The 14,391-nt window shown below is 48.3% G+C and overlaps 1 protein-coding gene across 3 annotated transcripts in view; it reads left to right on the forward strand.

Moving 5' to 3' along the window:
• The window catches only part of PPM1A (protein phosphatase, Mg2+/Mn2+ dependent 1A), a 203,148-nt gene that overhangs the window by 17,981 nt on the left and 170,776 nt on the right, over nucleotides 1–14,391 (forward strand). The window contains exon 1 of one of the 3 annotated variants that reach the window (XM_030214788.1): nucleotides 10,345–10,479. The exons of the other annotated variants lie outside the window; for them this stretch is intronic. The gene's annotated coding sequence lies outside the window, so the exon portion shown is untranslated. Of the gene's footprint in view, nucleotides 1–10,344; nucleotides 10,480–14,391 lie in introns of those variants that run through there. 3 annotated transcript variants of the gene reach the window in all.

The raw sequence follows: 14,391 nt of genomic DNA on the forward strand, positions 1-14,391 counted from the left end.
TGTTCCACCCAGCTCTTTCTGCAGAGGAGCCTTCTGATTGCTCCTAGGGTATTCAGTTTGGGGGTTGAGTTTCTCCTCTCTTTCTCCTTGCCTTTTCTCCTCCAGTCTGTTTTTGTTCTGTTTTTGCCCTTTCGTCAGCTCTGAATCGTAATTGCATCGGTCTCCGGCTTGACATGGTTACTGAGCCTAGCTGTTTGTGCCTTGTTTCCATGTCTGAGTCACCTGGACTTTTTTTACCCTATCTTCCGGCTGTATTGAATTTCAGGTCCAGCTGGAGGTTCAGCTGTCTGAGGTCAGCAGCTGGTATGACCTAGCGGCACCAGCTGAGTTTTGCAGTGGCTCTAATTTCCATTTAGCTCCCTTAGCTGGCTGGAGTTCTGGTTCTCTGGCTTGCCTGTTGCGAGACATCTGGAAGGAGACATCTGGAAGGCATGTCGGCTCAGGGCATTGAAGATGCTCAGCAGCAGCTGCCTGGGAGGCATTTTGGCTTCACTTTCTGTGTCTGGCACTAGGGAGCTGGTTCTCTGGCCTCTTCCTAGTGATTTTGTCTCCAGTTAGCTGATGGTCACTGGAGCATCCATCGATTGTATGGTGCACGTACTGCTGCTGTCTGAGGCTTCTCTTCTCTGGTGGGTTTGGACTCCATGATGGCATGTGTAGCACTTGGTAGCCCGGGTTCCTGGACTGTGGGACTGGGCTGCTCTGGCTGGTCCTTGTCCTTCTGGCATCTTGTGTTCATAGTATCCTATTCTTTGTGGTTCTCTTTCGCTGCTTATATAGTGTGTTGTGTTTTCTGGCTCCCATCTGCAGTGGCCCTCAGTGTCTCTCTATCTGGAGGTGGTTTCTTTAGATGCCAGGCAGCAGCTTTACAGGCATTGTCTTGCTGAGATCCATCCTGCAGTTTTTTAGTGTGTGTGGGTTGGGGGCGGGGCTGTTTCCATTGAACAGCTCTGTCCTTCCTTCCTGCGAGAGGGTCTGATGTTTTGATTTTTGGCCCATTTCTCTTCCTTCTGTTGTATGGAGGTTTAGCCAGTGGCGCTTCATTTCTTTGTGGTTTTGGTATCCGAAGGGTTTTGGTACTGTGCTTGGCAGTTGCCATTGGATTTAGGTGTTCTGGGCTTCCCTTTCTTTGGATGCTGATCTGTGGTGTTTGGTGACTTGTGGCCGCCTGTTCTTTGGTGTGCATGTTGGCTTTTAGGCGTACTCCATTAGCTTTCTAGGCATTCTCTTGGAGGGCTCAGGCTGCTTCTTTGGCTCCGTCACATTCTCAGGCTGCTTCTGTTGGCCAAGTCGCAAGTTGTTTTCTTGATGGCTTGGGTCTCTCTGTGTCTGGGTTTTCTGCTCTCATTTCTCTGGAGCAGCTTAGTATGGCAGTTGGAGGCCTCAGGGCATGGGGGGGGGGGGGTTAGTCTTTGGGTTGTCTATCCTTTCAGAATTTGAGGCTGCTTCATAGTAACCTTTATGGCAGAGCTCTGGCATCCTCTCTATCTCCACCTGCTGGTAGATGGACATAACCCACTCATCTCCGGCTTGATCTTTTGGGACTAATGGAAAGAAAATGATAAGGTAAGAAGTAATTTTTCCTTTGATGAGTAATGTATTTATCAAAAGACAGCGTTCTATCTAAGATTATACCTAATATATTAATTTCAGAAACCAGAACAAAATTAGTTGACTTTTATACAAAGCAGGTTGGTGTGCTGAATGAGAAATAAAAAACTTAAGTTTTCTCCAAATTTAATTTCAATTGATGAATTGTTACCCATTTTTTACAATGTTTGTGTGATGTTCATCTGTAGCCCACAGATCAAAATCAAATCTAGGGATAGAGATTAACAGGGTAACATCATTCACATAAATAAAATGCTTTGTACCTTATTTATCTAACTCACTATCTAGAGAAAACAATACTACATTAAATAGAACAGGTGATAATGGAGATCCCTGTGGGATCCCTCAACCATCAGGCCATGACAAAGAAAAAGAGTTACTTATCTTAACCATATCATTTCTGGGGGTTAGGAAACCTTTAAACCATTTCAGCACCACATCAGCAATGCCAGTCTCCTCCAACAGATATAGTAGTACTTGATGGTTCATGACATCAAATGCTGCTGCCAGGTCAAATTGAATTAACAGGACCTGTCAGCCTCTACCCAAGCAAGCCATCCATAGCGTCCCACAGATCCATCCAGAGACCTGTAGGTTATGCCTCTCTGCCATCAGGTGGAGATAGAGAGAACTTCTGAGGTTCCCTATATGTGGTCATGTACAGCCACCTTCACCTCAGTATTCTCTCTATCTAGCAGGTGGAGGGTCATAACTTTGCAGCTCTGCATTGATAGGCTCCTGGCCTGTCCCCTGGACCAAGGAGCCTTTCTTGGGGTTGAGGTCTCTCTACTGTGGTGAGATGGGTACCCCTGGTGGGGCCTGGTCCTCACTTTCCTCCCCTGCCAGCCCCCTGGTGCTTACCTGGTGAATTCTTCTGATTTGGCTATGCTTTTTCCCTGCCTCCAGAAAAAAAAAAAAAACAGCCAGGGTGAGAAACAGCAGCTCACAGCAAGCTGTACTAGTAAGCAGTTTAAGCTTTAAAAATAAGTAACTAAATAAAGAGGGACGCCCACGTGAGTCCACAGCTGCAAGTCAGCTTGTTGGGGGGGGGGGGGGGCGCCTGGAGTATGACTCTGCACATTATGGCGATGCCGTTAGAAACAGTGAAGCGCTGCTCCAGGTGTGGGAGCCAGAGAGCAGCATCTGGATCTTGTTCGGTATACACACGCAGTCACTTTCACACCATTTTGTCGTTGGACAGCAGGGTGCACCTGAGTTGAGGGAGTGTGTGGAGACGTCTGAGCCAGTAGCAGCGGGTGACTCCGGCCTTTCTTCCACATGCCCTTCAGCAGGTGTCATTTTCCTGCCCCTACCATGTTCGCCAGCTGGGTCAGATGCGCCGGCGGAGGGGAGCACTTCGCAGTTGTTAGCAGCTGCAGCTTCAGGAGGATGTTCTTCTGTTGCCAGGGGCCGGTTCTGTCCCTCCCCCTGTAGGTTGTAGTGTCTTTACCCGCAATAGACATTATATATGGAGCTGACTTGGGGCTGTCCATGCTTTGGGGGACATACCTGGCCAGGGGTTGGAGATAGAGAATACCCCCATTTCCCCAGAATTTGTGCTGTTAATGCACAGAGCCTTCTTGCTAAAGTGCCTGGTAGGGCCCAGGCCCTTACTCTTCCCTCGGAGGCTCTGGGGGCCTCGGTTCCACCATCGCTGCTTTTACCGAAGCGGCCACGTGTTGAGGATCCGTGAGACATGGAGGAAGCGTCTGTGGCATCAGGGATAGATGATGGCCAATTCTTGTGTGGCTCCCGCTTGATGCTGACGGACTCCCTGGAGGAGGGGAGTTGCCATATGGCAAGTCGCGCCCTGGAGGTCTTGAACATCTTGCTTCCGGACATGGCTGTTTTGGTGCAGCCATGACTGCTTTGTCAATTATGTTGGGGCCTAAGCAGCCGCCTAGGACATTTCATATTCATGAGGCAGTGAAGGTCCTCATAGCGGCACACTAGGACAAACCGGATGCTAGGTTGCAGGTAGTGAGGGCTATGTCTCACCTTTATGTACTTCCCACAGAATCAGAAGTTGGAGGCTTTCCTGAAACTGTCCTTTGAGGTAGTAGCATTGTGCCTACAGGCCTCCCTTTGCGGGTCGTATGCGGCCAGGGCATGTGCCTCTCTCGGGTACAGAAAGCGTTTTCTCCAGATGACTTGGTTAATTCTTTGCCCTCTCTGGAAGCTGGGCTTGCTTATTAGGTGGATCTCTTGTACGATTTTCTCTGGGCTTTGGTCAAGGAGGTTTCCTTGGTGATGACGGCTCGCTGCTGGCTATGGCTGAGGCTTTGGGCGGCGGACACAGCTTCCAAATCTTGCCTGGCGCGATTGCCCTTCAGGGGTAAGTTCCATTTTGGAGATGATCTGTAGAAAATTGTTAAAGATCTGGGGGACTCTAAAGGGAGATGTCTTCCAGAGGATACGCTTAAAGCTGGCTTCTGCTCCTGGTCCTCCCATGCTCGTTTCAGAGGCGAGGTGGTATCTGCTGGGAAGTTCCAGCTCCTTTCCCAAGCCTCGTTTCCAACAAAAACAGCAGCCCTTTCAGGGAAATCATAGACCTGTGAGCCTGACATTGGTGCCGGGCAAAATGGTAGATACTATTATAAATAACAAAATTACAGAGCATATTCAAAAACATGGATTAATGAGACAAAGCCATCATGGATTTAGTGAAGGGAAATTTTGCCTTACCAATCTATTATATTTATTTGAAGGGGTGAACAAACATGTGGATGAAGGTGAGCCGGTCGATATTGTGTATCTGGATTTTCAAAAGGCATTTAACAAAGTACCTCATGAAAGACCCCAGAGGAAATTGGAGAGTCATGGGATAGGAGTAATGCCTTATTGTGGATTAATAACTGGTTAAAAGATAGAATAGAGAGAGTAGGGTTAAATGGTCAGTATTCTTAATGGAGAAGGATAGATAGTGGGATTCCGCAGGGGTCTGTAATGGGACCGCTGCTTTGCGACATATTTATAAATGATCTAGAGATGGAGTAACTAGTAAGGTAATTAAATTTGCTGACGTTACAAAGTTATTCAAAGTTATTAAATCACAAGAGGACCTTATGAGACTGGGTATCCAAATGGAAGATGATATTTAATGTGAGCAAGTGCAAAGTGATGCATGTGGGAAAGAGGAACCTGAATTATAGTTACATGATGCAAGGTTCCTACATTAGGAGTCAAAGACCTGGAAAGGGATCTAGGTGTCATCGTTGATGATGTGTTGAAACCCTCTGCTCAGTGTGTGGCAGCAGCTGAAAAAGCAAATTGAATGTTAGGTATTATTAGGAAAGGAATGGAATAACTAGTGAGGTAATTAAATTCGCCGATGACACAAAATTATTCAGGGTCGTCAAGTCGCAGGAGGAATGTGAACGATTACAGGAGGACCTTGCGAGACTGGGAGATTGGGCGTGCAAGTGGCAGATGAAGTTCAATGTTGACAAGTGCAAAGTGATGCATGTGGGTAAGAGGAACCCGAATTATAGCTACGTCTTGCAAGGTTCCGCGTTAGGAGTTACGGATCAAGAAAGGGATCTGGGTGTCGTCGTCGATGATACGCTGAAACCTTCTGCTCAGTGTGCTGCTGCGGCTAGGAAAGCGAATAGAATGTTGGGTGTTATTAGGAAGGGTATGGAGTCCAGGTGTGCGGATGTTATAATGCCGTTGTATCGCTCCATGGTGCGACCGCACCTGGAGTATTGTGTTCAGTACTGGTCTCCGTATCTCAAAAAAGATATAGTAGAATTGGAAAAGGTACAGCGAAGGGCGACGAAAATGATAGTGGGGATGGGACGACTTTCCTATGAAGAGAGGCTGAGAAGGCTAGGGCTTTTTAGCTTGGAGAAGAGACGGCTGAGGGGAGATATGATAGAAGTGTATAAAATAATGAGTGGAATGGATCGGGTGGATGTGAAGCGACTGTTCACGCTATCCAAAAATACTAGGACTAGAGGGCATGAGTTGAAGCTACAGTGTGGTAAATTTAAAACGAATCGGAGAAAATTTTTCTTCACCCAACGTGTAATTAGACTCTGGAATTCGTTGCCGGAGAACGTGGTACGGGCGGTTAGCTTGACGGAGTTTAAAAAGGGGTTAGATAGATTCCTAAAGGACAAGTCCATAGACCGCTATTAAATGGACTTGGAAAAATTCCGCATTTTTAGGTATAACTTGTCTGGAATGTTTTTACGTTTGGGGAGCGTGCCAGGTGCCCTTGACCTGGATTGGCCACTGTCGGTAACAGGATGCTGGGCTAGATGGACCTTTGGTCTTTCCCAGTATGGCACTACTTATGTACTTACAGTGGGGGAAATAAGTATTTGATCCCTTGCTGATTTTGTAAGTTTGCCCACTGACAAAGACATGAGCAGCCCATAATTGAAGGGTAGGTTATTGGTAACAGTGAGAGATAGCACATCACAAATTAAATCCGGAAAATCACATTGTGGAAAGTATATGAATTTATTTGCATTCTGCAGAGGGAAATAAGTATTTGATCCCTCTGGCAAACAAGACCTAATACTTGGTGGCAAAACCCTTGTTGGCAAGCACAGCGGTCAGACGTCTTCTGTAGTTGATGATGAGGTTTGCACACGTCAGGAGGAATTTTGGTCCACTCCTCTTTGCAGATCATCTCTAAATCATTAAGAGTTCTGGGCTGTCGCTTGGCAACTCGCAGCTTCAGCTCCCTCCATAAGTTTTCAATGGGATTAAGGTCTGGTGACTGGCTAGGCCACTCCATGACCCTAATGTGCTTCTTCCTGAGCCACTCCTTTGTTGCCTTGGCTGTATGTTTTGGGTCATTGTCGTGCTGGAAGACCCAGCCACGACCCATTTTTAAGGCCCTGGCGGAGGGAAGGAGGTTGTCACTCAGAATTGTACGGTACATGGCCCCATCCATTCTCCCATTGATGCGGTGAAGTAGTCCTGTGCCCTTAGCAGAGAAACACCCCCAAAACATAACATTTCCACCTCCATGCTTGACAGTGGGGACGGTGTTCTTTGGGTCATAGGCAGCATTTCTCTTCCTCCAAACACGGCGAGTTGAGTTCATGCCAAAGAGCTCAATTTTTGTCTCATCTGACCACAGCACCTTCTCCCAATCACTCTCGGCATCATCCAGGTGTTCACTGGCAAACTTCAGACAGGCCGTCACATGTGCCTTCCGGAGCAGGGGGACCTTGCGGGCACTGCAGGATTGCAATCCGTTATGTCGTAATGTGTTACCAATGGTTTTCGTGGTGACAGTGGTCCCAGCTGCCTTGAGATCATTGACAAGTTCCCCCCTTGTAGTTGTAGGCTGATTTCTAACCTTCCTCATGATCAAGGATACCCCACGAGGTGAGATTTTGCGTGGAGCCCCAGATCTTTGTCGATTGACAGTCATTTTGTACTTCTTCCATTTTCTTACTATGGCACCAACAGTTGTCTCCTTCTCGCCCAGCGTCTTACTGATGGTTTTGTAGCCCATTCCAGCCTTGTGCAGGTGTATGATCTTGTCCCTGACATCCTTAGACAGCTCCTTGCTCTTGGCCATTTTGTAGAGGTTAGAGTCTGACTGATTCACTGAGTCTGTGGACAGGTGTCTTTCATACAGGTGACCATTGCCGACAGCTGTCTGTCATGCAGGTAACGAGTTGATTTGGAGCATCTACCTGGTCTGTAGGGGCCAGATCTCTTACTGGTTGGTGGGGGATCAAATACTTATTTCCCTCTGCAGAATGCAAATAAATTCATATACTTTCCACAATGTGATTTTCCGGATTTAATTTGTGATGTGCTATCTCTCACTGTTACCAATAACCTACCCTTCAATTATGGGCTGCTCATGTCTTTGTCAGTGGGCAAACTTACAAAATCAGCAAGGGATCAAATACTTATTTCCCCCACTGTATGTACTTAAAAATGAAGACGTTATAATGCCTCTGTATCACTCCATTGTGCGACTCGCACCTTGAATATTGTGTTTAATTCTGATCACCGCATCTCAAAAAAGATATAGTGGAATTAGAAAAGGTACAGAGAAGGGCGACGAAAATGATAAAGGGGATGGGACGACTTCTCTATGAGGAAAGGCTAAAGCGGATAGGGCTCTTCAGCTTGGAGAAAAGATGGCTGAAGAGAGATATGACAGAGGTCTATAAAATAATGAGTGCAGTGGAATGGGTAGACGTGAATCGCTTGTTTACGCTTTCCAAAAATACTAGGACTAGGGGGCACTCAATGAAGCTAGAAAGTAGTAAATTTAAAACGAATCAGAGAAAATGTTTCTTCACTCAATGTGTAATTAAACTCTGGGATTTGTTGCCAGAGAATGTGGTAAAAGCAGTTAGCTTAACGGGTTTTAAAAAAGGTTTGGATGGCTTCCTAAAGGAAAAGTCCATAGACAGTTATTAAAATGGACTTGGGGAAAATCCACTGCTTAATTCTAGGATAAGCAGCATCAAATGCATTGTACTTTTTTTGGGATCTTGCCAGATGTTTGTGACCTGGATTGGCCACTGTTGGAAACAGGATTCTGGGCTTGATGGACCTTCTGTCTGTCTCAGTATGGCAGTTCTTATGTACTTATGAGATCGCCGTGCAGGCAGACCTTCCGCTCAACGAGCGCCGGCTTCCATGTCTCAATGATAGGGCCCTGGTCTATCATCCCTTTCTGTTAATAGGGGGACGACTGTCCCGTTTTCTGGGGGAATAAGCCAGGGTTACTTCATACAAATGGGTCTTGGAGGTTATCCGGGACGGATACAAACTCGAATTTTCCAGGCCTCTGGCAGACTTGTTTGTAGAGTCTCCATGTAAGGCCACTGCCAAAGTGGCAGCAGTTCAAGAGACTCTCTTGACTTTAGTCAGCCTTGAGGCGGTGTTGCCTATACCGCCGTCAGAGCTTGGACTCGAAAACTACTCCATTTACTTCGTGGTGCCCAGAAAGGGTGGGGCCTCCCATCCGGTGCTAGACCTAAAGAGTGTGAACAAGGCACTGTGAGTCAGGCATTTTCGAATTGAAACCCTTCATTTTGTCATGGCAGCAGTGCAGCCGGAGGAGTATCTGACCTCTCATGATCTCAATGAGGCCTATTTGCACATTCCCATTTTGCCTCCTCACCAGCGCTTCCTCCTCTTTTCTGTGCTGGGTCAGCACTTTCAGTTTCGAGCCATGCCTTTTGAACTGGCGACGGTGCCCAGAACCATTTCCAAGGTGGGGGTGATGGTTGCAACCTTCCTCTGAAAGGAAGGTGTGCAGGAACACCCATACTTAGACGACTGGCTGATTCGAGCGTCGTCCTACCCAGAAAGTGTGCAAGCAACGGAGCAGGTGGTCAGTCTTCTGAGGTCTCTGGGATGATTTGTCAATCATCCCAAGAGCAGATTGGTCCCCTCACAGTCTCTGGAGTACTTGGGGGTGCTGTTTGACACTCGGGCAGGCACGGTATCCCTCCCTGAGGCATGGCAGATAAATATCCAGACCCAAGTGGAGGGGCTACTGCTGATGTTGGCCCCAGGAGCATGGGACTATGTAAAAGTCTTGGGCTCTATGGCGTCCATGTTGGATGTGGTTCTTTGGGCCAAGAGTCATATGAGAGCTCTCCAGCTTTCCCTTCTTAGTCGCTCGTTGCCCCTTTCAGAGAACTATTCAGACGCGAGGTGGTTGCTACTGGAGAATCTTCTTGGGGATGCTCTTAGCCACCCCAGATTGGGTGGTAGTGACTACGGACACCAGCCTGTTGGGCTGGGGGGCACATTGCCTGAGTGCTACGGCTCTGGGGTTTTGGTCTCTGGTGGAGACCTCATGGAACCGGCTGGAACTACAGACAATTCACCTGGCACTCTGAGTTTCATCCATTAATTCAGGGACAGCCGAAACGACTGCTTTCAGACAATTCAATGGCGGTGGCATATGTCAACAAGCAGGGCGGCACCCGCAGCTCCTCTCTGGTGAAGGAGGCCTCGCTGCTTTGCCTCTGGGCAGAAAGGCACCTACCACTCTTATCAGCAGCACACATTGCATGGTCCTTGAAAATAGAGGTGGACTTTCAGGAGCCATTCGCTGGACCTGGGGGAGTGAAAACTTGGGCCTGCAAAGATGTTGCTTGTGTAATACCGGGGTGGTTTCACAACTAGCACATATTATTCCAATATTACAAAAATTACATTGGCTTCCTGTTTCTTGGTTATTCAATTTAAAGTACTAGTCTTAGGGAGTCTTTTACTAACCTGTGGTAGTGTTTTTAGCTTGCTGTAGAAAGTTTGTGGTAAACGCTAAGATACTGCTAGCTGATTTCTACCCTGAGCTAATAATGGCTTAATAAAAGACCCTTTCAATGTTTAGGACCCTTAATGATGCACCTTTGAGTATTGTGTCAAGCTTGAAAATTTATTGACCTAGATGTTTCTTAGAGAAAGATAAGTCTTGGATGTTTTATATTGCAAGACATATTCTCTGGAATAATCTCCCATTAGGATTAAGGCCTATCTATTCCAGCAAGCTTTCTCTTGAGGTTGAAAAAGAGTATTCTCTGTGACTTTGTTTTTATGATATACTAAAATCATAGAAATTAAAAAAAACAATGTTTTATGTAGGTTAATTGTAACCTGCTTAGATTTTATAGCTAATGGGGGATAGACATTTGTTAAACAAATAATCCTGGTGGCCCTGGACTAGTCTTGCCATCTGACTGATGCTCCTTTTGATAGTCTTCCACTCTCTCTCCCACAGGGTCAGAGCCTTCTTCCAAAAGGCCCGGTCCTGATAAGATATGATCTTCTTTCTTGCTTACAACCTGGTCCTTGAAAGGCACCACTTGAGATCTAAGGGTTGTTCTCCAAAGGTTGCATCAACCCTGTGGCACGCTGTAGGATAAGGTACTTCTATATCAGATAATCACAAAATATCAATTATTCTGGAATCATTTGCTAAGGAATATGAAAGTACCTAATTGGTCCTTAGGCTCTGCTGACAGGCTGCACCAATGAAAGGAATAATGCCAAAATGGAAATATTTATTATAAAGATAATAACAATATGGCAAATGCAAAGCAAGTTACAAAACTCTGTACACTACCAAAATATACTGATTATTCCAACAAAAAAAAATATGATTACACTACTAATATATCCTAAGAATATTATGAGAAATTACACCTATAATATGTCCTGAGAACGTTATGAGAAATTACACCTATAATATATCCTGAGAAGATTACACTCTTAGCAGAAAAATAATGCTGAGAACCACAAGTCCTGAAAACCAATCAGTGATAGGCAATCACCATAGTCTAGCTAGCCCCTAAACTATAGGTAGAAAATCCCAGTTCACTCACCCTGCAGTTCATAGGTTGCAGACTTCTGGTGATGTAAAGAATAGGATTAGGGTATTTGGGAGTCTGTCTTCGCTCAGGAATAAAGTCCAAAGTGTTTGCTCTGTACACTGGTTACACAGTCTTTTGGGGAATCCACAGAGCCACAACTGACCTTGTCAGCCTTTGTCACAAGGAATTCAGCTTCTCTAGCAAATCTTCTCTTCCTCCCATTCTCCCAAATTCTGATTCCTCTCACATCGTTGGCCCTGCTCTTGGTCAGGTGACACATGGACCAATCACCAGCCATGTATCTCTGTCCAGCAGGTAACCCACAGTCAGGACAAAGAGGGCTTGTGAGCGTCCAGCTAGAATAACATCAGTCACGAGCTTGATTGAAGCAAGGTCCCCCCCACCCCTCTGTTGTTCAGTTATTACCGAAGACACAGTTCCTGAGAAGTTCACTCCTCTGCATGCTCCCAGGAGACAAGGTGGATGGCCAGTGCACATAGACATATGTCCTTGATGAAGTCAGCAGCACAGCTATGCCAAGAAGTAATTTTTCTTTGTAGAAAGCTGGTTTCTGATGTATTCAGGCCACAGGCTGTAGAATCTATATTAGTAGGTTCAAGCTTACCAGGCCTCTGACCAGCAAAGATGAGATAGCAGGAAAATACCCCTACAACGCCCATTATCAGTCCTCATCCTGGCATATACAAAGGTGTGGAAGCTGTTTGAGAATAATTGTGCAGAGCAACAGCTCTCCCTGACATTTTGGTCTTTTTGCAAAGATGTTTGGAGCAGAGGGTGGCCCTTAGTTCCTTCAAAGTGCATGGGGTAGCTCTCAGCTGCTAATGGGGAAGTTTCAGGGAGTTTCTTTGGTTTCAATCCAAATGTAACTAGATTTTTGTTGGGGGTGGGTGGTGGGAACGCATTTGTTCTCTGCACTGCGTGGTTCTGCCGTAGTTGGACCTTAATTTCGCCCTTGATGTTCGGAGGGAGAGTGGTCTCCTCTTGACCCTTTGAATCAATGTTTCCTTTGGTGATTTGTTCAACTAGAATAGTTTCCATTCTTCAGGCTCTGTCCTGCAGGGATCTGTCTTGTGTTCTCTTAGGCTTCTGCGGTTGGCATCATGATTGTTGCGGATGTCCAGGTCTTGTCTTGCATCTAGTAAACAGACCTGGACAACTGCATCAATGACATGCTTTTTATTTTTTGAAGGGCATTGTGTCAATTAGGCATTGGATTCCCTCCTTTCTACTTAAGGTGTTTTCTCCTTTTCACCTCAACCAGGCAGTGGTTATCCCAGCCTTTTTGAAAAACAGGATTCTGGGAGGAGGTGAGGTATCAAGAGACTTCTCCGAGGACAAGCAGGCTGCTTGTTCTCACTGATGGGTGACGTCCACGGCAGCCCCTCCAATCGGAATCTTCACTAGCAAAGTCCTTTGCTAGCCCTCGCGCGCCCGCGCGCACCGCGCATGCGCGGCCGTCTTCCCGCCCGAAACCGGCTCGAGCCGGCCAGTCTTCTTTTGTCCGCACTCGGTACGGTCGTATTTTTCGCCGTGTCGAGCCCCGGAGAGTCGACCTCGCGCGTCCATATTGTGAACGTGTTTTTTCTTCGGAAAAGTTTTCCTGTACTCGGGAAGTGCTCCGGAACCCCTCCACCGGGTTTCGTTTCAATCCTCCCCGTATTTCCAGCTTTTGGCCCCGATAAGTTTTCTTTCGTCGTCGGGGTAGGCCTCTTTTCGGCCTCGGTCGAGATTTTTCTCCCTCTACAGTTTTTGGTGCTCTTTTTCCGTCATTTCGGACTTTGATTTCGCCGGCGTGATTTTTCCGCTCATGACATCGAAGCCTTCCAGCGGCTTCAAGAAGTGCACCCAGTGCGCCCGGGTTATCTCGCTCACTGATCGACACTCGTCGTGTCTTCAGTGTCTGGGGGCCGAGCACCGCCCTCACAACTGTAGTCTGTGTTCCCTGCTTCAAAGGCGGACTCAGGTAGCGAGACTAGCCCAGTGGAACGTTTTGTTCTCGGGCTCTTCGTCGGCATCGGCACCGGGATCTTCGAGTGCATCGACGTCGTCAGCGTCCAGACCATCTTCCTCGGCCGCCCTTGCATCGAGTGCATCGAGGCATCGGGCCCCTGCATCGGCGCCGAGACATCGGATAGCTGCATCGACGTCGGTGGTACCGGGACCTCGTCTGCTGATGTCGTCGGACGGTGGTGCATCGTCAGGAGTGCAGGTGAGGGCTGTCCATTCCCCTGCTGGTGGCGGTGAGCCTTCGGGTGGGTCTCCTCCCACCCTGAGGGCTCCTGCGGTACAGCCCCCCCGAGACCGACCTTCTTCGGCCTCGGCCCCGAGGAAGCGACGGATGGATTCTACGTCCTCCTCGTCGGTGCCGGGGAGCTCCGGTGACATGCTTCGGAAGAAGTCGAAGAAGCATCGACACCGGTCTCCTCCCCGCGTCGGCACCGAGAGCTCTGGGTCGCCGAGGGATTCGGCACCCAGCAGGCATCGGCACCGAGAGGACCGCTCACCCTCTATCCAAGAGGTGTCGATGCGCTCCACTCTGGACAGCCCGGAACAGCCTCCTCGCCCGGAACAGGTCCTGACGTCGACGCCTGCATCGACCTCACAGCCTTTCTCTGCAGCCGCTCTAAATGAGAGCCTCCGGGCCGTTCTCCCAGAGATTCTGGGAGAGCTGTTGCGCCCTACCCCTCCGGTACCGGCGGTGCTTGTGCCTCCGGTACCGTCGAGCGTGGCGCCGGCTGGCCCATCGCCCAGGTTGAGGTCCCCGACGTCGGTACCCGGCGTGCGGTACCGACCGCGGCCACCTCCCAGGAAGGCTCCCCGACTACGTCGGCGGAGGGAGCTTCGCCGATGCGGGCGAGGGAGTCTACCTCTCGACGCCCCCATCGTGGACGTGGCTCCACTGAGTCGAGCAGGGCGAGGTTGCAGACACAGGTTCGTGAACTTGTGTCTGACACCGAGGGTGAGGCCTCGTGGGAGGAAGAGGAAGATCCTAGATATTTCTCTGACGAGGAGTCTGAGGGTCTTCCTTCTGATCCCACTCCCTCTCCTGAAAGACAGCTTTCTCCTCCCGAGAGTCTGTCTTTTGCTTCCTTTGTCCGGGAGATGTCTACGGCCATCCCCTTCCCGGTGGTTGTGGAGGACGAGCCCAGGGCTGAAATGTTTGAGCTCCTGGACTATCCTTCTCCACCTAAGGAAGCGTCCACTGTTCCCTTGCACCATGTCCTGAAAAAGACATTGCTTGCGAACTGGACCAAGCCATTAACTAATCCCCACATTCCCAAGAAGATCGAGTCCCAGTACCGGATCCATGGAGACCCAGAGCTGATGCGCACTCAGTTGCCTCATGACTCTGGAGTTGTGGATTTGGCCCTAAAGAAGGCTAAGAGTTCTAGGGAACATGGTTCGGCGCCCCCGGGCAAGGACGCTAGAACCTTAGACTCCTTTG

The sequence above is a fragment of the Microcaecilia unicolor genome, chromosome 9, assembly GCF_901765095.1.
Source record: "Microcaecilia unicolor chromosome 9, aMicUni1.1, whole genome shotgun sequence".
NCBI classification, from domain to species: Eukaryota; Metazoa; Chordata; class Amphibia; order Gymnophiona; family Siphonopidae; genus Microcaecilia; species Microcaecilia unicolor.